General features: G+C 40.8%; 1 non-coding gene across 1 annotated transcript; it reads left to right on the plus strand.

Annotated features, from left to right (window-relative positions):
* Nucleotides 1-20,811: 20,811 nt before the first annotated feature.
* LOC135875327 (U6 spliceosomal RNA) lies at nucleotides 20,812-20,916 on the plus strand. Its single transcript, XR_010561206.1, has one exon. It is a non-coding gene; the product is annotated as a U6 spliceosomal RNA (small nuclear RNA).
* The last annotated feature ends 4,518 nt before the right edge of the window (nucleotides 20,917-25,434 follow it).

Below are 25,434 nucleotides of genomic sequence, written 5' to 3' on the forward strand. Positions count from 1 at the left end.
AACTTTAATCTATTAAAAACACCAGTCTAATAACACATTCATTACTAGTTAAGTACTTTTGAGATAATTGCATTAGCTGCTAGATGCATCCTTAGACAAAGCTGTTAAATCTTAATAAGAATGTTTAATTAATATATAGTACTTGTCATATTGTCTAAATTAAATCCTCAAGACACTCAACTGAAAGTTGTATTAGAAATGTAAAAGCATATTAAAAAGTGAATTATATAGTAGCTCAGTTAATCTAACTGAACCTCCACAAAGACTTTTAAAGTGAGCAAATTATATAATTTCCACTAGTTTCCTGATGCAATATGAATGAGATGTAAATGAAACATGATTTGCCAGTTTTCCTTCAGAATAAAAGATGTACTCATATGTAATTTGTTAATGATCTCATACAAGTTAGATTTCTTTGAAATAACTTCATTTTCAAACTTTGCAGAACAGCCACCTTTGATTTGTCTCTGGCTGCCTATTCAAATCAACACAAGCTGAGAAAGTTAATATAATATATGGAGATATACCTATCTAATAGAACTGGAAGGGACCCTGAAAGGTCATTGAGTCCAGCCCCCTGCTTTCACTAGCAGGACCAAGTACTGATTTTGCCCCAGATCCCTAAGTGGACCCCTCAAGGATTGAGCTTACAACCCTGGGTTTTGCAGGCTAATGCTCAAACCACTGAGCTATCACTTTTTCTCTCCCCTTTCTCCTTTGTTCCCCAGCCCAAGACCTCTTAACTTGGCGCTCAGAACATCATCTGCTTCAGACTTCCTTGTAGCAGGATCCTGCCAATATTAACCTGTGATCCCACTACATGTAAACTCAATAGCGCAAGTAACTCCCTTAGCCTCTTGGCTGGTGTTTTAAAATCCAAATGTTTGCTCTAATTTTGCATGGATGGGTATTGTTCACTGGTTCTCAAAGAACACCACTACATACAGCTTTACTGTTTAAATAAAAAGCGATTTGATTGTTCCCCCAATCCACACCACATAAGATCTTGACCAGTGCAGAAGGGGGAGTAGGGATGTCAGCCATCTCTGTGGCACCTTCCTGAAACTCCAAGGGGACCATCTGTGCAATCCAAGATCTGTGTAAGGGAAGGCAGAGCCAGATTGCCAAGCTGTGGACCACTTCCCTAAACAACTGCAACAAGAATGTGCACAAAGTGCATATAGCTGCAGGCAGTATTAATTTTCGTGCAAAGCCCCTTTCTACAATGAAACTTGCACATTAAGGGGACTCCAGAGGCAGATGCTTGTATGATTCCATTTCAGTTTGGCTCCATTGGAACCATGCTTCCTGCCACCGGGGAGTGCCAGCGTGGAGGTTCTGAGTGCCACATCGATAGCATCTTGAGCCTCTAGTGGATCTCGAAGATTTACATATCTCTTGGAGGATCTGCAGGGTTTGAGGACTCAACACCTATGTCCTTTCATGGGAGGGCAAACCCTGCTTCTGAACCCTCTCCCACTAATGGAAGAGTTTGAAGGCTCTGAGGGGGACCTCATGAATCTTTTCTCCCCTCACACCCCTCAGGAGGGTTTCGATTCCTCCCAAGGAATTCAGCCTAGTTTGGGTCCTAAGGAATATCTACCATGTACCACTAGCTGCCTGCTAACCTGCTTCTTGGTTATTTTGTTTATCAGAAACTGCTTCTTGATTTGTATAAAGAACGCTTGCTAAATGATTATTATTATCTTCAAATTATATCTCTTAAAAGCAAAACCTTATTTTATAACAAGTCAATAAAATGCACAAGAAAACAGTCAAGCTTCATTTACAATATAATTGATTCAGCATTTCTTTTAAAATATTAGGAAATTCTGCATTCTGATCAGTAAATACCTGTGGTGTGGGCAATACTGTGGGGAAAAAACACCACAGATTGGGCCTGGATGTTTACTGAACTTAATTTAGAAGAGACAAATTCTGTGGTCCTGACTCAAATAAACTCTCACTTGGCCTAAGGAAAAACAAACAGGCTAAACACTATTAATATCAACTATTGTCCAATCAGAACTAAGTTCTCTAATGCCATGTAAATGTATAGCACTTATTAAAGGAGAGGTATTTTGTCCCTTGAGAAATATATGGTCACACAACTTTACTGGTGTGATGCAATGATGCAGTTCTTGCCACTTTCCTTAGGAAACTATCAGCTTGTTTATGGCAGGCCCAGGTATATCACTGGCCTTGTGATAGGTACCATTGTGACATAAATTCTTGAGGAAGAACCATCATAGACTGTAGTAATATCAAAAATTATCTGCTGAGATCCTATACTACACTGTCTGTACAAACACAATTATGTTTCAGAAAATGCTGTTGTCAATAAGGAGGCAGGACAGCTGTGATAGAGATTCAGGAGGTTAATGTGTAAAAGGAACAAGGCATAGACATATTGTACATGGAAAACAAGACAAGGAGACCCCAGATAGAGGAGAAGTGTGTGGGAATTAACAATACTTTTGGAAGGGCAACAAGGAAGAAATCCTTCAACTCACATGCCTATTACAATTGATACACAATTGCCCAAGCCTGCTCCAGCTTCAGCCAATGGCAATTTTACCACTGAGTTTAATTGGCAGAGGGTCAATCACCAAAACAGATAAGACCAGTTTCTTATTTCATTTACATTGGCATAAATAAAGAGTAATATTATTGATTTTAATGAAGCTTCTCCAGATGTACCACAACATAACTAAGAGAAGAATTTGGAGCTTCACATACAGGACACTAAGCTGTGGGGGAGAGGTAGACATGCTGGAGGGTAGGGGTAGGTTCCAGAGTGACCTACACAAATTGGAGGATTAGACCAAAAGAAATCTGATGAGGTTCAACAAGGACAAGTGCAGAGTCCTGCACTTAGGACAGAAGAATCCCATGCACTGCTACAGGTTGGGGACCGACTGGCTAAGTGGCAGTTCTGCAGAAAAGGACATGGGGATTACAGTGGATGAGAAGCTGGATATGAGTCAACAGTGTGCCCTTGTTGCCAAGAAGGCTAATGGTATATTGGGCTGCCTTAGTAGGAGCATTGCCAGCAAATCAAGGGAAGTGATTATTCCCCTCTATTATGCACTGGTGCGGCCACATATGGAGTATTGCATCCAGTTTGGGGGCCCCCACTACAGAAAGGATATGGAGAAATCGGAGAGAGTCCAGAGGAGGGCAACAAAAATGATTAGTGGGCTGGGGCATGTGACTTATGAGGAGAGGCTGAGGGAACTGGGCTTATTTAGTCTTCAGAAAAGAAGAGTGAGCGGGGATTTGATAGCAGCCTTCAACTACCTGATGGGGGGCTTCCAAAGAAGATGGGGCTAGGCTGTTCTCAGTGGTGGCAGATGACAGAAGAAGGAGCAATGGTCTCAAGTTGCAGTGGGGGAGGTCTAGGTTGGATATTAGGAAAAACTATTTCATAAGGAGGGTGGTGAAGCACTGGAATGGGTTACCTAGGGAGGTGGTGGAATCTCCATCCTTAGAGGTTTTTTAAGGCCCAGCTTGACAAAGCCCTGGCTGGGATGATTTAGTTGGTGTTGGTCCTGCTTTGAGCAGGGGGTTGGACTAGATGACGTCTTGAGGTCTCTTCCAACCCTAATCTTCTATGATTCTATGATATGGGTGATTAATCCTGATTATTACTCAAATTTTCATTTACACACACTTCCTTCAAAAGCCAGGATTTGGTCCTAATTAGTTAAACGTTAAACCACATTTAACATCAGCCTATTATGAGGCACTGAGTATGGCTGAGGTTTAATGTGGGGGAGGGATGATAGGTTTTTTTGGAAGATATAATTAAAAATGCCCTATTGTCTAAGAAAATAGTACAAGGCAATAAAATGTACAGGGTGGCCCATTTCCCTTGGAAAATGAATATGCTTTGAGATAAGTGTGCGATACATAAATTATGAAACTGTTTCCCCAAATATTATTGTTCCTCCTTTATATAGCGGCATGTACAGGTGGGCACAAATGTAATGTCTGTGAAAAACACTCAATGCAGGGCTGAGCCAGAGGTTTGTACTTATCAAAAACTATTTCCCAAGAGAATGGCCAATACTCCATAGTCCCCCTCCAAAGAAATACAATCTGTGGCTAGTTAGGATCTGTGATTAGGCCATCCTTGAATTTAAACTCAAAATTATTTTCTTCCTACAATGGGTAAGAAACCTTCTAGAAACACCATAAACAACAAAAGTAAGAACATTTAAAAGGACTTTGCAATATCACTGTGATAATTTTCTTGTTTTGCCCTGTTCTTCCTTGTTTGTAATGCCCTTTGAAAGTGTGAAAATGCCTTTCATCGGCAATTTTTGTCCTTTACTATTTAGTAAAGATAGTTGTAAAGACAGAATCTCCCCCTCCTCCCCCAAGGCCAGACCCTTGTCCCCTCTCCAACGTCTTTGAACTTATCAACAACACAAAGGGGCTGGAAAATTGCATTACACCAGAATTCTCCTTCCCACCACCACCACGGTAGGAGAGGATGTGGTTGGAGTCCAGCCATCCCCAGTAATGTACTAATCCATACTATACTCCCTTAAAGGAGGAGTCTCTTTCTTATAGAAAATCAAGGTACTGATCATGCAGGGCAGAAACACCTTCATTCTGAATATATGCAGAATGATTTATTCAATAAATATTATAGCCCTATATAAAGAACCAGCTCAAAGACTATCCACCACTGAGGCCTCCATAATAGGTTCTAAGTGATGTGTAGACTTTCTGCTGGCCCACTCCATTCCCTCATTCAGCAAAATGGGAGCTCCACGAAACAAACCATGGGAGGTTTGTCAAACCAGGACTCCCACAAGCAAACTTTGTTGTGTCCGCTTGAATGGGAGGGGCATGGATGAGGAGAAGGCATAGAAGCAGACAGGTTAAAGAGCTGGCTGATGGGGAGCTATCGGAGGAGCAGTGGTAGCCTACAAAGAAGATAAAGTAGTGTTAACGTATCATCACTTCTGTTGGTTTTTCTGGGCAATGACAAAAAATAAGGAAATAAACTTTTCTATTTAAGTGCAAGATCTGGAAAGTGAGATGACAATAACCGTGCATGCACACATGTGCGTGTAGCAGACATAAATATTGGCATTTGTAGAGAATGTGCTAGTTTAAGTTATACAAACTGCCATACTGGGTCAGACCAACGGTTTATCCAGCCCAGTATCTTGTCTTCTGACAGTGGTCAATGCCAGGTGCTTCAGAGCGAATGAACAGAACAGGCAACCATCAAGTGATCCATCCCTTGCTGTCCATACCCAACTTCTAGCAAGCATAAGCTAGGGACACCGAAAGCATGGATTTGCATTCCGGACCATCTTGGCTAATAGTCATTGATGGACCTATCTTCCATGAACTAATCTAGTTCTTTCTTGAACCCCAGTTATAGTTTTAGCCTTCTCAAGATCCCCTGGCAACAACTTCCACAGGTTGATTGTGTATTGTGAAGTACTTCCTTTTGTTTGTTTTTAAATCCGCTGCCTGTTAGTTTCATTGAGTGACCTTTGGTTCCTGTGTCATGTGAAGGAGTAAATAACACTTCCTTATTCACTTTCTCCACATTATTAACAATGTTATTGACCTCTATATCACCTTTTAGTTGTCTCTTTTCCAAACTGAGTAGTCCCAAGCTTCTTAATCTCTCCTCATAGAGAAGAAACTGTTCCATACCCCTGATCATTTTTGTTGCCCTTTTCTGTACCTTTTCCAATTCTAATACATTTTTTTGAGATGGGGTGACCAGAACTGCATACAGTATTCAAGGTGTCGGCATACCATGGATTTATATAGTGATATGATATTTTCTATTATCTATTCCTTTCATAATGATTCATAAGATTGTTAGTTGTTGTTTTTTTTTGACTGCCACTGCACATTGAGCAGATGTTTTCAGAGAACTATCCACAATGACTCCAAGATTTCTCTTGAGTGCTAACAGCTCATTTAGATCCCAACATTTTACATGTATAGTTGGGATGTTTCCCAATGTGCATTACTCTGCATTTATCAACATTAAATTTCGTGTGCCATTTTGTTGCCCAGTCACCCAATTTAGTGAGAGTCCTTTGTAACTCTTCACAGCCTGCTCTGGACTTAACTACCTTGAGTAATTTTGTATCATCTGCAAATGTTGCCACCTCACTGTTTGCCCTTCTTTCCAGATCATTTATGAATATGTTGAACAGCAGTGGTCCCAGTACAGGTCCCTTCGAGACACTACTATTTACCCCGTCCATTTTTAAAATGGACCATTTATTCCTACTTTTATTTCCTGTGTTTTAACCAGTTACTGCTCCATGAGAGGACCTTCCCTCCTATCTCATGACTGCTTGGTTTGCTTAAGAGCGTTTGGTAAGGGTTCTTATCGAAGGATTTCTGAAAGTACAAGTACACTGTATCGCCTTATCCTTATTCACATTTGAGTTTTCACATCAGAAGTCTTGGGTGAATACCATCTGGTCCTGGTGACTTATTACTAAGGCTAAGATTTTGTCACTGTTATTTTTAGTAAAAGTCATGGACAGGTCATGGGCAACAAACAAAAATTCACAGAGCCTGTGACCTGTCCATGACTTTTACTAAAAATAACTGTACAAGCCCTGGGGCAGGGGTGCCCTGCCTCAGCTGCAGCTCCTGCCTCAGCTCCAGCCCCAGCTGTTGAGAGCTGAACCCCAAGAAGTCATGGAGGTCTGGTAAAGTCATGGAATCTGTGACCTCTGTGACTAAATCATAGCCTCACTTATTACTGTTTAATTTAACAATTTGTTCCAAAACCACCTCTTCTGACACATCAATCTGCAACAGTTCCTGAGATTTGTCACCTAAGAAGAATGCTCATGTGTGGGAATGTCTCTCACACCCTCTGCAGTGAAAACCGATGCAAATAATTCATTTAGCTTCTCCACAATGACCTTACCTTCCTCGAGTACTCTTTTAGCACCTTGATCGTCCAGTAGCCCCACTGATTATTTGACAGTCTTTCCACTTCTAATGTACTTAAATAATTTTGCTGTTAGTTTTTGAGTCTTTAGCTAGTTACTCTTATTAAATTCTTTTTTCGCCAGTCTAATCACACTTTGACAATTGACTTGTCAAAGTTTATGTTCCTTTCTATTTTCTTCAGTAAGTTTTAACTTCCAATTTTTAAAAGGATGCCCTTTTTGCTTCCAACCACTTTACTTTGTTGTTTAGCCATTGTGGCATGTTTTGGGTGCTCTTATTTTTTTATTTTTGGGGTATACATTTAATGTGAGCCTTGATAATGGTGTTTTTAAAAGGTTTCCATGCAGCTTGCTGACTTTTCACTTTTAGTACTGTACCTTTTAATTTCCATTTTACTAGCTTCCTTGTTTTTGTATAGTTCCCTTTTCTGAAGTTACATCCATGGATCCAATAAGGCATTTAAATAAGTAGCCTGATTTTCAGAATTGCTAAGAGGAGTTGGTCAGAAAATACAATTTCAAAACCTTTTGGTTTGATTTCTGTAATATAATGGGACTCTTTCATTTGACTGTTTCTTATCAGATCCCACCTGTATTTCATCATCTTCCATCCGGTCCTCCTTACTAGGATATAGAGAATCCCCATTAGTAGATCCTACCCTAAGGGATGTCTCTGTCTGAACTGTGTGCTCTTCCAGACCTGTCAGCTTTCCCCCAGCCCTTAGTTTAAATATTCCTCTACAACCTTTTTAAATTTACATGACAGCAATCTGGTCCCTTTTGGTTTTTGATTCCCCAGTTTTTAATAAGCCTAACCCCCTTCTCTGTACACCGTTGTCTCATCCATGCAGTTCTGGCCCGACAAGTGGAACTGCAAGCATTTCAGCGACTGAAGTCCAGGACCTCCATATGAGCAATCTTTTACCTACCAGCCTAAATTTGGCCTCCAGGACCTCTCAAACCTTTTCCTATGTCATTGGTACCTACATGTACCACGACTGCCATCTCCTCTTCAGCACTGCCTAGATGTCTTGAGTGATCTACCACCTTCGGACCTGGCAGGCAATTTACCATGGGGTTCACCATGTCAGCATAAACCCAGCTATCTATATTTGTAATTATTGAATCCCCCATTGCTAGTACCTGTCTCTTCTTAGTAACTGGGATTACCTACCCCAGAGAAATATCCTCAGTGCAAGAGGATATCATGATATCATTTGGAAGGAAGGTCCCAACTATGGGATTGTTTCCCTCTGCTCCAATTTGATGTTCTCCTTCCTTGATACTTTCATCCTCCTCAACAGCACAGAGGCTGTCAGACTGGGGGATGAGACTACTCTATTGTGTTCCAGAAAGTCTCATCTCTGTACCTCTCTGTTCCCTTAGCTCCTCTAGTTCAGCCACCCTGGTCTCCCATACTTGGTCTCTGAGGGCCATGAGTTCCTGGAATTGAATGCACACACATGCGACCGCCCACAAGGCAAGTAATCATGCATGCTGCATTCAATGCAACAAACTGGATAGCCTGCATTCTGGTGCAGAACTTCTGCCTGAATTCTTTTTACTCCTGCAGCTTTTCATTTTTCGTTTTGTTTGTTTTTTGGTTTGTTGTTTGTGTGTTTGTTGGTGGAGGTACGGAGGGTGTTTATTAACCTAAGTTTGTAGAAGGTTAATCAGGTGTATCTCTTTCCCACTCCCTCTCTAAATGCCCTTGCAAAAATTCCCTGTTCGCTAGCTCCTCTGCTTGCTTAGGAGCTGGCTTTTTAAACCCCTGTTCTCCCTGAGTAGGCCCTGAGTAAGCCCCGCCCCCTGGTTAAGCCAAAGAAACAGCCAAAGAAAAGGTGAGATCTTCTCAGGTCCAAATTTCAAAGTGGAACCATTTTAAAATGTTTTGTCTGCAAACATTAGTAAATACTTGACAATACAGAAAAATCAGTCATCCTCCCATGAGTTTCTGTTTTAAGTTTTGACGTTAAATTCAACCATTAAAAACCCCCCTGTAAAATGGCTGGATTAGAATTCTGCAGTTTTCAACACATTATCTGGCACTACTGGCACCTCCATAATATCCATTTGAGATTAGCTAGGTAATCATTAGACATGTCAGAATGTGGAAGGATTATGAAGTAACAATTTTCACTAGATTTTGGACTTCTTTTTAATTAAATCATACATCTGCTATTTCTTATGCTGTATGTTATAACTGATAGAACTAATGAAGCTGCCATTTTCTAGGCCTGTTTTATTATACCCTGGAAACTAATGTTAGCAACATCAATCATGAAAAAGTCACCTGTATAAACACAATAAAGTTAAATCCTTTAATAATGCTCATTTGGTTTTGTTGCTTAAGATACAAAACAGTGATTATTTGATTTGAATGTGTTAAATATTTCAGCACTGAGCAACATTGATTGATACCTGTTCAATATCCCATTTATAGAAACAGGCAAAGAAGATGATGACAATCAGAGAAGATCAGGATTCAGAAATTGTTCCATTTTCTAAGAGTAGGGAAACTGAGTGTGTTAGATATGCCTACCTGATCCTAATGGATCATCCCTGCTCAGAACTCCAGAAGAAGCTGAAAATGTTTATGAAATACAAAAATTGGGTAATGACATTCCCTTAACATTCCTCTACACAGTAGTCACATATTTGAGGTCCCACCACACAGGCAAAGCCTTCCTTGACAAAAGGAATGCATCTCTTCCTCCCCAATACACACATAATTCCCCCCCTCTGAAAAATCGATCCTTAAGGGACATAGCAGGCAAGTTTCTTCACCACATATGTTTGCACCATTCACAGCAATGCAATTGCATTGATGATCATATGTTATGAGAAGTTATGAACTAGGGTTCTGAATACTAATCACTGGCAAAGCTTTATAACTGGTGATGTGACAGAATGGAAACAATATATCATAATGTCCTTCGCTATTTTAAGCCTGGATGTATTTAATATCTGAATTCAGCTGTGCACAGCAAGCCCTTATATCAAGTGAAAGATCCTGACAAGTTCAGCCTTGGTGGTAATACCATAGAAGTATCCAACTTGACTTGTTTTTGGTATTATATTTGTTCTGACCTAGATAACCTGCAGAGCATTTGAAAGATACCCTGAAACAAGATTAGAAAAACTGATTGCATTCCAGGTTGTTACATTCATAAGCAAGTAACAGCTAATCCAGCCTTTAGCTGCTCATAATAAAGCTGAGATAGAAATACCAAGTGTCTCTACATCCATACTTGTACATTCAGTTATTTAAACCACATTTATTTGAAGTAGCAATTCTTGGTAAAAAGAATTATGGTAAAACTTTAATATACAAATAAATCTTGCTAATAAGCAGCCTGAACCCATTTGATCTGACAGGGTGAGACAGCCACTAAATTCCAATGGAAGGAGGAAAAATCACATGTAGTGTATTTGTGTTAGTCACAATATAAAGGCATACACTATGGATAATTTGTAATAATTCCAAAGTCTCTAAACTTAAACAAAAAAAAATGTAAAGTGGCACTGTGAACATAAGTTACAGCTGATTTTTTCTTCTCTACTATTGTTACACCTAGCATTAGCGAAACAGAAAAAATACATATTCCTTTTTGACATTTGTTTCCTTTTACATTAGGCAACATGGTCTGCATCCTCGGTATCATTCTTTCCTTGATATAATCAGATGTGGAATACAAAACCTGTCCAAGTCTTTCATGTAACAAAAGAGAAAAAAAGTAACAGAGGAAAAATGTGATTGTAAAGCTACAATAACTGGCAAGTGATCTTAGGGTAGGGGAAAGCACTTAAACCCACTTGTAACCATTTTTAAAAAATTGACTGGATCATCAGTTCTCAACCTATTGGCAGTAATAAAGAAACAGATAGTGACACTGTGATTCAGATGCTCTTTGGCAAAGTGTCTTCTGTTCTTTGCGAACACATCTGAGACCTGACAAACTCAGGACACCAAACGTGTCTTGCAGGGTATTTATCCATAATGAGTAGCATGTAAGGTAGCTATAGAAAGCTCATAACACACTAATCGCAAGATGTATGTATGGGTAATATTCAGGGCTGGCTCCAGCTTTTCTGCCGCCCCAAGCGGCAAAAAAAAAAAAAAAATAAGGGCAAGCGGCGGCACTTCGGCGGCAGCTCAACCGCGCCGCTTCTTCTCCGGCAGTTCGGCGGTGGGTCCTCCCTCTCTTCCTCTCCGGCGGCAATTCGGTGGCAGCTCAAAGAGGAAGAGAGGGAATGAGGGACCCACCGCTGAATTTCCACCGAAGATCCGGACGTGCTGCCCCAATACCGGACGGAGTGCTGCCCCTTTGAATTGGCCGCCCCAAGCACCTGCTTGCTAAGCTGGTGCCAGCCCTGGTAATATTTAAGGAATAATATATTTACTTTGAAAGTATGCTTTATGGACTTGGAGTAATAAAAAAAATTAGTCACCAGGGAACAATATGTCTCAGTGATAGCTAAGGATACAATTTAGTCACGAAGGTCTCCAGCTTTCCTGGAGTCCGTGACTTCGGATTCAGCTGTTATTTTTAGTAAAAGTCAGAGATAGGTCATGGCTCCTGTGAATTTTTGTTTATTGTCCACGACTGTCCGTGACCTTTACTAAAAATAACCGAGACAAAAATCTTAACCTTAGTAATAGCCAATTCAAGCAGCAGGGAGATGTTCCCCTATCCTAGTTAGCCAGTGAGGCAATGCAAGGCTCCATTGTCTAGCCTTGTTCCACCCCAAGACTATAACTGAAAAAACCAACAAAGACAACTGCAAACAATCCAAACTATTTGGAGGGGGAAAAAGAAAGAAGAAAATAACATTACAACAGACAGAGGTTCACCATTTCTCTGAATAAAGACAAAACACTGATTCAATATATGGGGTGGGATGCAAGGGAGGGTAGAAAGACCCTCTGCAACTTTTGACTGAAGACACAGTTGGGGAGCAGGGATGTTCATGTAAAAAATGGACCCAGGTTCCTGTGAAGCCACACAGCTCTTCAACAGAATGAACTTTTTGCAGGGAAAACCTACTTTATCAGATAGAAATGATAGCTATTATGTGTAGTCACAACTTTGCATTTCATGATTATATTTTGTATTGTAACCATTTGTTTCCACCACACTCTTCTTTCTAGTTAACTCTCCTTTCTTTCTTATGTATACCTCCTTTTGTTTTATTATAAGTCCTCAAGTGCTGTGTAATGTTACAGGAGCACTGGTGTAAGGTAAAACCAGGGCCAGCTCCAGCTTTTTTGCCGCCCCAAGCGGCTGGAAAAAAAACCCAAAAATGATTGAGCTCCCGCCAAAGTGCCGCCGAAGAAGAAGAGATGGAGTGAAGGACCCGCCGCTGAATTGCCGCCGAAGACTACCGCGGAGTGCTTGATCAGCCGCCGAAAGTGCAGTCGAAGACCTGGACGTGCCGCCCCAATACCAGACGGAGTGCCGCCCCTTTCTATTGGCTGCCCCAGGCACCTGCTTCCTTCGCTGGTGCCTGGAGCCGGCCCTGGGTAAAACTGATAAAGTTGGATACATTGCTTCTTTAGGGACAGAGGACCTGGATTTCTGTGAGTAGCCCCTGTCAGGAGCTGGATACACAGGGGAACAATTCACAGGGACTAGGAGACTGGTATGCACCTATTGTTAACCTGCAAGGGAAGACAGGGCTGGCATAACTGAAAGGAGAGTGCTTGAGTGGCTGAAAGGCTGGTGGTATCAGGAAGTCAACAGCCAGTTACTACAAGAAAGACTTCCTCAGGCTGGAGGCAGCGGAAAGGAAAGGGGTTAACAAGGTGACTCACAGTGCTCACATTAGTCGCAGTCAATAACTATGACATACTTCTGTACCTCTGCATACCCCCACTGAACTGCATGCAGTGCTATATGGGCACAGCAGTCTGTCCATGCAGATCTCAGTGCAGGCTTGGGAGGGACCATAAAATTGACAGTGTTACAGAAATCAGTCAGCATCGTGAAGACACCATAAAACCTCACAGGATACATGCAGAGGCTGATTAAGGTTTTGTGGGGCCCTGGGCCAGAGCAATTGGGGAGGCTCCCCATCCCTTCTGCCAGCCCCACACCATTCTGTCCCTTCCCCTGAGGCCCTGCCCCATTCCACCCAGGATCTGCCCCATTCTGCACCCCCTACTGCAGCCCCACCACTCATTTTCTCTTTTCTCCCCTCCCCACTGCACCCACAAGACCAGAGAAGCTCTGTCCCTTCTCCCCCCTCCCCACGGCCACAGCGGGGAGTGAGCTCTCTCAGCCCTGAGGCAGGGAGCTAGAGTTTCTCCAGTCCCAGGGCTGAAGCCAGGGTCCAGGTGCTGGGAACTCCTCTGCTGCCAGGTGCTTCTGGGGCAGACCAGGGTCAGGGCACAGGGACTTCCCTCGCACTGCCCCACCTGCCCAGCGCTCCTGCTGGGCAGTGGGGTCTGGGCAAGGGGGGCTTGCTCTCCCTTACCCAGTACTCCTGCGGGGGAGCACCCATTTTTCCACAGCCCCCCCGCCATTAGCCGAGGCCCCTGGGCACAGGCCCTGTCAGCTCCATGGCTAATCGGCCACTGGATACATTTTTTTTTTTTTGGTCCCTACTGTTACGACAGTTTTGTTTTATTTGGGGTGGGGGAATACACTTGCTGTGTGTAATATGGGCATTATAAATAGACATGTATAATGCCTCTCATGCAAATTGTCTCTGCAACAGTGCTTGTTAAGCTATCCAGAAAGATCAGGATTTAATTGGTGTCATAGGGCAGGGCTTCTCCCCAGCTTCCAAACACTCACTGCCAAACCCAGTGGCCTTTAACAAACTTTATTCCCTTAACACTAGCAAATTAAACAAACAGAAATCAGTCTTTTTAACTCATTCATTTCTCTCACACTTCAGGGCCACTCTCCCAGGGCTCTCTGACACTCCTGCTCCTGGCAATTTCCCAGCTCTGCTCATTTCCCAGAGAAGTAGCCCAGGGCTGCTTCCCGGAGCTCCTAGTCCCTTACTCCAGGGACCCAGAGCACTACAGCTTCCTTTCCTCAGGCCCAGCCTGTCCCAGTCACTCCCTTCTACCTCTTATTTCCTGCCTTCAGGCAGCCCTTTTGTAGACCCAGGTGTAGCCCAGCCCCCTTTAATTGGTTAGATTGTGCTCACCTGCTCTGAAACAGCAGGCATTGGGCCCAGTTCTACTCACTGAGACTAGTTATCCTGTCACAATTAGTATCTACTGAAATCTTAGCAGATAACAATAGAGCATGATTTTTTAATCTTCCCCTGAAGGCCAGCAAAAGTATTGAGCATCAAGGACTATCTATTTGCCGAGCTACAATTTCTGCCATTTTTGCAGTTTTCTTGGTGAGGAAAAAAGGGAGTCTAGAATTTTGTTTTACAATAGGATAAATGGATTTTTCCCTACTCCGCCATAATTCAGATTCAGCTGAAAAGGTTTTGCCCAAAATTCTCCCCCCAAATTGGACTTTCAACTGAAACCAAGCATCCCAAAAGTCCCCTAAAAGTTAAGTGTTTTAGAAAATTATAAGCAAATGCAAGTGAATATAGAGTTATTCATAACCAGGGTCCCAACCCCATTAGATAATACATCCAAGTTTCAGTAAGCAGGAAAAAGAAGGGATGAAACCTTGTGCTTCTTTCTATTCAGATTACTTCACTTGTCCCTGGGTATGGTGCATTACTCTGAAGCTTAAATAAGGTTACCTATTTAATTTCCCTTTACTGCCCAGCATCAATATTTGAAAGGGGCTAAGCATTCAGACCATGCACAAGGCAGATAAACATGGGGCAGGAGGGTTTTTTTTTTTTTTACTCAATGGCTTTTCAGGCCTTTATATGGCCCCTCCATGGGAAGAATGGGACAACTTGTGCAGCAACAAGCATTTCATCCCTGCCCTGCCCTTCTATAACTGGCCCCCACCTGCACTCCTTATGCTGCCTCTGACCGTTCTGTTTCCATCCTCTTTGTGAAGGGAGCACATTGGTTTTGTCACTAATACATTCTTCACAGCAGTAAGAGAAGGGGCTAGATTTACCCCAAATACTTATTCATATACAATGAAGAAACAAACTTTTCCAGTGATTGAGATGTGAGCCAACATTTTCTCAACTAATCAACCAGAAAAATACTATATGTCATATTAACCAGCACAAAGATCACTAGTTTAGAGCACTGTAAAACCACATCAACAAAGCACACCCAGTATAGTATAATATTCAAAACTGATCATCATTTTTTTTTAAATGTGTAACACAGCAAGAAGAGCTTGACTTAAATGGATTATCAAGGATTAGGAATGTGTGAGAATCTGTCTAGTTTTTAAAATTGGTTTTGTAGCTTGTTTCTTTTTATGAAGAAAGTTAGTAATTGCAATCAATCTTCTATTATACAATATGATTGTTAATAATTTGTATTGTGGTAGCAATTGCATGTCCCAACCCTGTCATCCCACACTGTGTTGGATTTTATCCAGACATATGGCAAAAAATCAATCCCAAAGAGTTGACACCCTTAGTTTAAGGCATCAAGTAACAGATGGGTGAACAAAATGGGAGCAGGGAGGTAGGACATCATAATGGTAATGTATTTCAAATGGTGTTAAACTTCAGCACTACTCTGTCCCCCATCATCAAGGCTCCCCCCAAAGCCCGGCCCTCACACTGCCTCTTTTCCCCAAGACCCTGTACCTCTCTCACTCCTCTCTGTCCCTTCCGCTTTTAAAAGTGATGGAGCCAGCCCCCCAGTTCCAGGACCCCTGCTACTGCCCCCTACCCCTGTTTGGAGCCGCCCCTGGCCAAGATGCACCCAGGAACCTCCTGTCTGCTGCATAGGGGAGGGCTGACATTGGGGTGTCCCCAGCCCATCTCTTCTGAGCTGTGGTTGGGGGACAGGAGTCTGTACTGCTGCCTCTGGGTCACAAGTAAGTGTCATGGTTAAAGTGACAGCGCGCTATCTCCCACACTCCTCCAACTCACACACACTTTCTCTCTCTCATGCACACATACACAAGCTGTCTCTCACACTGCCCCAATAGACACTTTGTCTCTCTCTCACACACCCCTACTCTGTCTCTCTCACACTCTCCCAACACACACTGTCTCTCTTACACACATTCTCGCACACACTTCCCCAACATGCACACTCTGTCTCTCTCTCACACACTCGCCCAACACATACTATCTCTCTCTATTTATTCTTATTTATCTCTACTAAAGATAATGTACAAAGTATCAAACTTGTGTTTCTTATGCCTGTATTTAAGCACCAGAACTGATATCTCAAGGCTTGGTTGGGAATATCTTGCTGTAGACTGTACTTTCAGGAATCATTTCTATAGTTTCCTGATTGTTCTAAACATACATATAAACTTAAAATGGGGCTTTAATTAGAGTTTGTATGTATTTTTTTTTCTTTCTTTATATAGGAATTAGATACAGTGCTCCTGTCAGCTAATTCCTAAATTATTATCTGCAAAAAAACTAGAGTTTACAGGTGCCTAAGTAACCCCTGGGATCACAGTTAAAGTTGCTCTCCATCCCCCAAAATCTGAAATGTTTTTCCTGGTGACCCAGGAGTGGCCAGAGGGACCATGAACGCTGGCAAAATGCCGCCCCATGTGACAACGTGAAGCCGAGCTCCAGGCACCACAAGCCACAGCAGCAGTGCAGAAGTAAGGATGGCAATACACCATATACCATGCCACCCTTACTTCTGCACTGCTGCTGGTCAGAGCTTGGCCCCCACCCAGAAGCTACTGCTCTGCAGCCGCCCAGCCAGTGCTTAATTTCTGCCAATACAAATTAAGCGCTAGTTGCAGGCAGAGTGGCCCAGAGGTGACGGGGGGGATGTGTGTGTGGTGGGGGGGAGTTCAGGGAGCCTGTGGGGGACTAGGAGTGATGGGTGGGACACCAAACTACAAGTTCGCCCAGGGCACTATTTTCCCTAAGGCTGGTCCTGCTCTAGCTCATTATGTTTTTTTAGTCTAAGTTTCCATGTTTTATAATCATTTTACCTGGTCACAGTCCATAATCCTATTTTGCCATAAATGGGGCTACTCTGTAGGATGGGTCCTACTAAGCTGCAGCTCATGTGATGCCTCCAGTAGGAAAAATAATTAATCTCACAAGAAGTTGCTGTTTTTCACATCACAATATCTGTCATGTTACTTCCTTTTAAATATGGACTGATATTTATTTATTTATTTGCACTCTGCACTGTCTTGAATTTGGTTTACACAAATTTCCATTTATTAAAATGAGTCTTGTGTGAGCAACAGCAGGATCAACTTCTGAAAACATCATGGCTTTGCATTCATATAAATTCACAACATCCAAGCTTATTGGATCTTGGCTTGGTTATTCCTTCTTAGACCTGGATCCAGCCTAGAATGACTTTTTTATGAGCTAAGTTGTAAACCTTTGAAAAGTGAGGGAGGTATATGATTAAAATGGTATCAGACCCCTTACTATAGCAGAACTACTAAGCCCTTCTAAATAACTCCCAATCTGCTAATTTATAGGAAATATATTTTTATGCTTGCATTATTTAAATCAACACCTTTTCTGGGCTAATTACTAGTCATCTCTTCAATGTCTTTTTCTCTAACATTGAGTTAACTGAATAAGGGATAGCAGTTTGAAATCCATTTCTTTTCAATTTCCTGTAGAATATTAAACAGCTATCATGGAAATGGAACATCAGGCTTGAACATAGCAGCAAATATAACACAGTTTTATTACTGTCTACAAACTTATTTGTATGCTTAACAGTATTGTAAAAGGTATTATTATTAACTCTCCCATTCAAATGTGCGAAAGTATTAGTTGATACCAAAGAAAACCAAAATAATAGAATTTTAAATGTCATAAGATTAATTTATTCTACAACTCATAAACCCACTACACTTTCCTCCTCAGTGTCTGCATTGAGTAATTAAATTTTACAGCTTTTTTCTCAGTAGCATCTGTTTCATATTTTTGCCCTGTTAAGCTATCAATTTTTTTGGCAGTATAACAACCCTGAGTCAATAGCTGCTGTTTGCTGTGATATTATTGACTCAATAATCAGTTCCTTGTTTGTTTGTTTGTATAATGCATATGTTTCATACATGTGATCATTTCTAATTAACATGGTATATTCATAAACATATATGGTGTTCATCTCCCCAGACAGTTGATCTAATGATATCCCTTCTGTGGAGATCTAAGAAATGTTGTTACACTGATGTAACTAGATTTAGCTATAAAATATAAAAACAATCCAATATTGCTTCCACATCTTCTAATGTATTTGCAGCTTGATCACCGCTTTAAATTCTAGCAAGCGTACCTAGCTGTACTACTTTAAAAGTCATGGTAAACTTTTCTCCATTTATAGCAATAGAAACTTGCTTGATTGAATAACCTGAAATAGTAAAAATATACTAGGGTTACCATATTGGAGCCCCTGAAAAAGAGGACACTCCAAGGGGCCCCGGCCCTGCCCCAACTCCGCCCCAGCCCCGGTCCCAGCGGCTCTGGCTCGGCTCGGGCCCCGGTTCCAGCCGAGCACCCCCGGCCGAGCGGCTCTGGCCCGGCCCCGGCCCTGGCCGAGCGGCGCCGGCCGGCGGCATCCCAGCTTGCAGTCGCCTCCTCCCGGGCTCCGGCTGCTGCTGCGCTGGGGAGAGCTGCGGGAGCCGGGAAAGTTGAACCCCGGGGAGGAGGCGGTCCCCTTACCATACCTCCCTATTTTCCCGGACATGTTCGGCTTTTTGGAAATTCCTCCTGGATGGGGATTTGAGGACCAAAAAGCCGGACATGTACGGAAAAATCCAGACGTATGGTAACCCTAAAATATACCAAATTGTATGACAGATGCACAAGTGATTTTGAGATATGTGTCTTATGAGCACAGACATATCTCATCACTCACAATAACAATTTCACCATCTCATAAAGGATATATGGAACAAATATACCTTGAATGATCCATAACTAATGATTCCTTCTAGCCCTCAATAAAATTAGAAAAGTATCCATGTCTGTTTATCTCAAAATAGGATCCACCTAAGTACAGATGATAAGAAAATGGTTCATATCATGTGAGACACTTTGTATAAGGACTCACAGATTAGCCTAGTTCAAGAGTTTCTCTCCCCAAGAACAGAAAGTATACAAACTAAAATGGCTAAACAAGAGTATTGTTAATCACTTAGTCAAAAATCTCTTATAATATGCATATGGATAAAACATCTTTCTCCCTCCCAACCTAGCTAAAAAAGAACTCTGAGGCTTTGTGCCGCTGCAGCTGTGCCACTAAAAGGTGCACAGTGTGACTGCTGTTTGTTGGCAGGAGAGAGCTCTCTTGCTGACCAAAAACTTCCACCCCCAATGAGTGGTGGTAGCTTTGTCTGCTGGAGTGCGCTCCTGCTGACAAAGCGCTGTTCACACCAGCGTTTTTCGTTGACAAAACTTTTGTCTTTCGGAGTGTGTGTGTCTGTGTGTGTGTGTGTGTGTGTGTGTGTGTGTTTTTAACACCTCTGAATGACAAAAGTTTTGTTGTTCATTTGTCAATGTAGCCAAAGCCCAAGTTACCAAGAAAGGGTCACACCCTGCTTTCCTATGCAAAGTGGACCATTGCACATTGAATGGTTGAAGAGATGGGTGGGGAAGCTGCAAATTAAGCAGACTAGAAATGTGACTTTAAGATTGAACTGCCTGTTACCCCAAGAAATCCAAACCACATGTTTTCACCTCAAAGTATAAACTATATATTGTTTTCTTTGTAAATCAAATATGCCAGGGATAATATCTCTTTCACCCCAAATTAGAAGCTGAACATTTTTTTGCTGGTGAGTCAGATCTACATCATTCTATATGTGGAAAATCTCTCTTGTTCTAATGTAAGGCTTAAATAATGTGAAATGATTATGTACAATCGAAGAATATGTGGAATATGTCCAAATTTAGAAGAGTATAAGGGATTTTGTTAATTTGCATTGTACATAACTGTTGCACTCTAGAAGCAATAGGAATTGTCTGGAACAAGGAAGGAGGAATGTTAAAAGATATAAACCAGTGCATAATTTTGAAATAGTAAGAGAAATTGTTTTAAAGGGGAATCTCAATTGATAGTGTAGGGTAATAATGAAATACAATCCTTGAAATGAATTAAAATTAAAAAGCCTCCGATAAGAAGGGGATTAAAGAAAATTATACACTATTGCCATCTATTGGATACCAATGGAAGCAGCAGAGAAACTAAGCTGAAACCTGAACACGCACTCGGCATGTGTCCAATAGGAATCAGAGGGTGGCTCCCTCCAACGAGCCCTGAACCTAAGGTATATAAAACTGAGGTCACCATATGCTCAAGAGAGTTGACTGAATCCAACACAAGAAGCTGAAGAATCCTAAGTGTGACCAATGCCTGGACCAGCACTCTGGAAAGGACTCTCCCTCATCCCAATGCTACAAGGATAAGAAAAAGTGGTGAGATTTAATCTCGGAGACTGCATTTCCCCTTCTATTTGTTAATATAGTATATATAACTGTAGGTTATCTTGCTGGTAACTTGAGGTCTCTCTTGTAACCATTTTTTTAGATTTTAATTCCTTTTTTTGTGAGTCAAGGCAAATTGTCCCATGAGAGATTGAAACGAATTGTTTTAAGCAATTGCTTTTAATATTCTAACCTTGTCCCTTTTGGACCAATCCATTCAAACTGTACTAACCACATTCTTCAAAGTGCCTTAAAGACAAGTGCATCCTTGGAAGTGTGAGAAATGTGTTAGGAAGTGAGAATTTATTATCATAAATACATGTAATGCGAAATCTTGGTAATTTGCCTTGTTCCTTGCTTGCTTTGGCAGGGCATATATACTAAAATTGGAATGATACAGAGAAGATTAGCATGGCCCCTGTGCAATGATGACACGCAAATTCATGAAGTGTTTCCATATTTTTGATATAACTGCTGCAACTCTAGTCTGCGATAATTGCTTGCAAGGCTGTATTGTGTATGTAGCTCACACCTAGGACATTGATTGTGTCTACACTTGAGTGGTGAATGGTTGATTGTATACTAATGTGTTTCTGGTGAATTAATAAGATGTTGATCGGTTAAGAACAGGTAAGTGTCCTGATTTGAAAATATTGTTCAAGTTATAAATTGACCTGAAAAGAACCCAGAATTAAACTAGTAAGCTAATGCTCCCTGGACTCAATCACAAGGGTTATCTTGTTGGAGTCTCTTGTATATTGGCAAACCTAGTTTGTTAGATTTCAGCTTAAAAATCTAACTGGCTTCCTGGTAAATTCATAAATTGACCCCCTTTCACGCTTACGATGTGATGTACACTTGTGGCTTTTTGGCAATACACTCATTAGAACACATGGTATAATAAAAACAACTTAGAGCCAGACAATCTTCCTACAAATTTTACTTGTGTTTATAAGCCCAGTGTATTAACACTAAATCATCATACCACACAAAGGTGAAAGTATAAATTTTCACACATACAGGAACACCTGCGCTAAAGTACTGAAACAGATTAGCCGATATACAGTTGTTGCCTGCAGTCAACATGCACCTATAGTTATCACATCGTGCCATCCAAGATACTATAGTATCTGTCTGTGACTCAGAATGGGTATCAGCTAGGTGATCTCAGATACCACTCTGTGACTAATGTGGGTAAATGTTGAGTTTAATGATGACCAGGGTATACAATTTATTCTCATATGTTAGTGAATGACAGTCTACTGTGCATCCAGAACTCATGAGAGATGCTCTCAACCTAATGAGGGATATCGAACAGGTATGTGACCATGAAAATGATGACGCACAAAACCTTTTGCACTCAAAATCAAGCTGGCTATATTTGAGACATTTTGTGTTATTTTGTTCAGTTGAAAACTACTGTTACTTGATACTCGGGGCAAGATGAACCTCAGATTTCGTAATTTCTGAGGCACACAAGTGTGGACAACTGGAGATTGTGTGGCACGAATTCTGCAGGGCAATTCTGTTTATTCAAATTTTGAAGGTTTCAATAGAAAGTGTAAAGACGAATAACATGCAAGTATTTTTGAGAATAATTATTTGTTTTCTTTTTGTGGGGCTGAAGTCTACAACTCCTCAGAAATGTTCACTAAATTTTATGAGCCTCTGAGTGTCCAATTTGACACACCTTGTGTCTGATTTTCAGAGATGTTGAGGATCTGCAACTCCAAATGACATACATGGGAGCTGTGAGTCAAGTCTCAAGCCAGGCTTGAAAGACTGACAAAATTCGGGAGCATGTTTGAAAATATAGCTGTCAGTGATCTGGGTCTTAGATTTTTCTCTGGATGCAGGAGAGCGATGTCACTGAAGCAAAGTGCTGTCTGTGCCACTTTAATTATAATTTTGGAAAAACAAACAAACAGTTTTGGGAATTTTATTCGGCTCCATCCAAGAGATGACATTTTGTATAGTTCCCAAATATAATAACCAAACTGAGCTTTTAAAAAGTCATTTTTAATTAATCTAGATATGCAAGCTAGGTGAGATTAACCGAAGTCACAAACAGGAATGATTTCACATAACAAAAATCCCATCAAAACCAGAAGTGAAAGAGAACACTTAGACAAAACAAACCTCAATATTTGTGGAAAATCTCATTGTACTAGATAGCATTATGTCAAAACTGTCATCACCTCAATTTCGAAGAAGCACTGAAAGATATTAAAACATCTCCAAAAGGAGATAGATACTGAATGGAACAAGGATATGAATGCATTACATTTTTATGTATGTGTTATGAATTCCACATTTGGTAGAAGGAAAATCTATGGACCAGGTTCTGCCTAATTTCCCACAGGAGAGCAAGGGAAAGAGGAGAGCATACAAGGGTACTACAGCTAAGGCAGAACATTGGTTCCTAGGCTTCCCAAGCACATGGAAGGAAATTATAGCACCATTGGTGTTCCTAAGGTTCCTCCGAAGTTAGAGGAGGTCGGGTCTGATAGAAGTGGAGCCTATTGCATGGCTGGCCATCTAGAGCCAACAACGGGAAGCAGTACATGCTACAACTACTGCTTCTGTGTGTGTTTCCACAGCATATGCCTGAAGGGATTCTATTTCTCTCCTTCCTCCTGGGCAAAATGCCTCCATGGTACACTGTCTGCCTCATCTGTCAACACACAACCACCAGAGTGGCTAACTAGTGCCATAGTCAGGCCCTATTTTATAGATTCTCAAAAGTAACACCTAACAGTATTAATATTAACATATAGATTACTGCACATTTTTGTCTGTTGCTACCCAAAGAGCTAGACTTGCGATCTCAGTTACACCAAAGTAAGTCTGGAGTACCTCATATAAGGTCAACAGTTACTGCAGATTTACAGTGCTAAAGCAGAAAGTAGAATCTGTCATCTTTTGTAGGGCCGTATGTTATTTTATGCCTTCAAAAGAAGAAAAGTTTTCTTCCAAGCTATCTTTAATCTTATTTCTTATTTCTAGTTGTAAAATAAATGAATAATAATGCCTAGCAATTATGTAGTACTCTATATCAGAACATCTCAAAGTGCTTTACAAAGGAGTTCTCATAATCCCCATTTTGCATATGGGGAAACTGAGGCACAGAGCAATTATGTGATTTGCCAAAGGTTATACAGCGGAGTCAGGAACAGAAGAACTTAGGTCCGAGTCCCAGTCCAGTGCTCTAGCCACTAAGCAACACTGCTTCCAGAGTATAATAAATGATTCCACCTAGAAATTCTTACAAATCATACAACAAACTAGTCATGTGATTAAACAAAAAATTCCAATCAGTATTTGGATTTTAAATACACCAAAGAATGGGTTTGTTCACATCTGTGGTTCTGGTACAGGTTCATCTATATTTTCTCTAGTCTGGGCAAAGCTGACATGTTGAGATTAGTAATGTACAAATTATGACAGTCCTTACACTGAAACATAACAAGCCCAAATTCAAGTCTACCAAAGATCTGACAGCCACCCCATTTTACACAAGCAAATGATTAAAGACAAACAGCTTTTGAAGAGATTGGAAATGAAAAACAATAGTTGTTCTGACAGCATGGAACAAAGGCTCCACTGTAAAACTCTTTAGTTCCTTATTAAAGAGGCAGTGATTTAAATGCATTCATTGTAGCTTGCAGCTTGTTAATAATGCATTTAGTACAGTTTTGTGTTGAATAATTTTGTTTTTATGCAGGAAGCATAAACCTGTTTTATGTTAACTGATATTTAATGAGCAGGGTAGAACCTATCAAGGCCTGAAATTGATGGATCACACGTCCAGAAAATGTATAATGTGATAAGGAAGAAAATTCCAGTGCAAGCTCTCCAATAATTAAGAGTGCTTCTCTTAGAAAATAAGAAAGATTTGCATAGTATTTGTCATGTCTGCTTAACTTAGAATTAATCAAATAAGGAGAGCAAAGCTGGTGACTTTTTCTTGTGTTTTGATCAAGAGATGAGAAATTTGTGATGAACCTAGACTTCTGGGTTTTTAACATCTGAGCATTTTCTCTCATCAGAAATCACTTTGCATGAAAATGTTTAATATTAATCTAACTTGTTGCAGTAAAAATAAAAAAGAGTTAAAACACTAGTCACATTCAAGCCTGGAGTGATGAAAGGAGAATGATCTCTTGCAATAGAACTAAACATTTATAGCCCAATCCCTACTAAACCCTTCACTCTCCCCCTCCCCACACTCCCATGAATTCTGAATAATGAATAATTTGAATAATCCATTTCTGTGTAAAAGTAGTCAGTCACAAAAGGATGGTGTTTGAAGGCATATGCAATTGTAAAAATGCCTTTCCAGTAAAGAGAGCTACTACAAAATAATATACATTTCTTAGAGGTCATGTTTTAGATATCTTATAATAATACGCTGAGGGTGATTATTACCCTGCAATTCCAATACTTTTTTTGTGTGTGTATGTGCTTCTGTCTGCATCAAACATTTCTTAATCCTTTCCCTGCTGTCACTCTTTTAGCAAGTTCTAGCCTGTTAACATCACGGCTTCTCAGATGAACACTGCAAGTTTACATAAAAAGGAAATACTGTATCTTATTTATAACTTTCAACAAAATGCCAAAGCTGTAATTCAAATTCCTGATTCTTCTGCAGAATATATAAAACCCTTAATCTGCCTCTAAGCAGGTTTATGGCGTCATCATCATAATCAGAACCACCAGATTGAGTATTATACTGAAATCAAAATAGTATTTTATTCCCTATCTTAAAGTCTAATCCCTCCCAACAGAATGTGTGGAATTTCTAAAATGATATCAAATTCAACTCCATTTCCACCACTGACAAAATATATTTCCTAATCTCTAATGTTTTATTGTGCCACACATTCCCTCCCATTGCAGAAAGATGGCATGTTCTAGTATGGGATTTCAGTATATGATGGCAATTCACTCTTCAGAAGGCACATTACAATGATATCCTATT

This window comes from Emys orbicularis, chromosome 2 (assembly GCF_028017835.1).
Source record: "Emys orbicularis isolate rEmyOrb1 chromosome 2, rEmyOrb1.hap1, whole genome shotgun sequence".
NCBI lineage: Eukaryota > Metazoa > Chordata > Testudines > Emydidae > Emys > Emys orbicularis.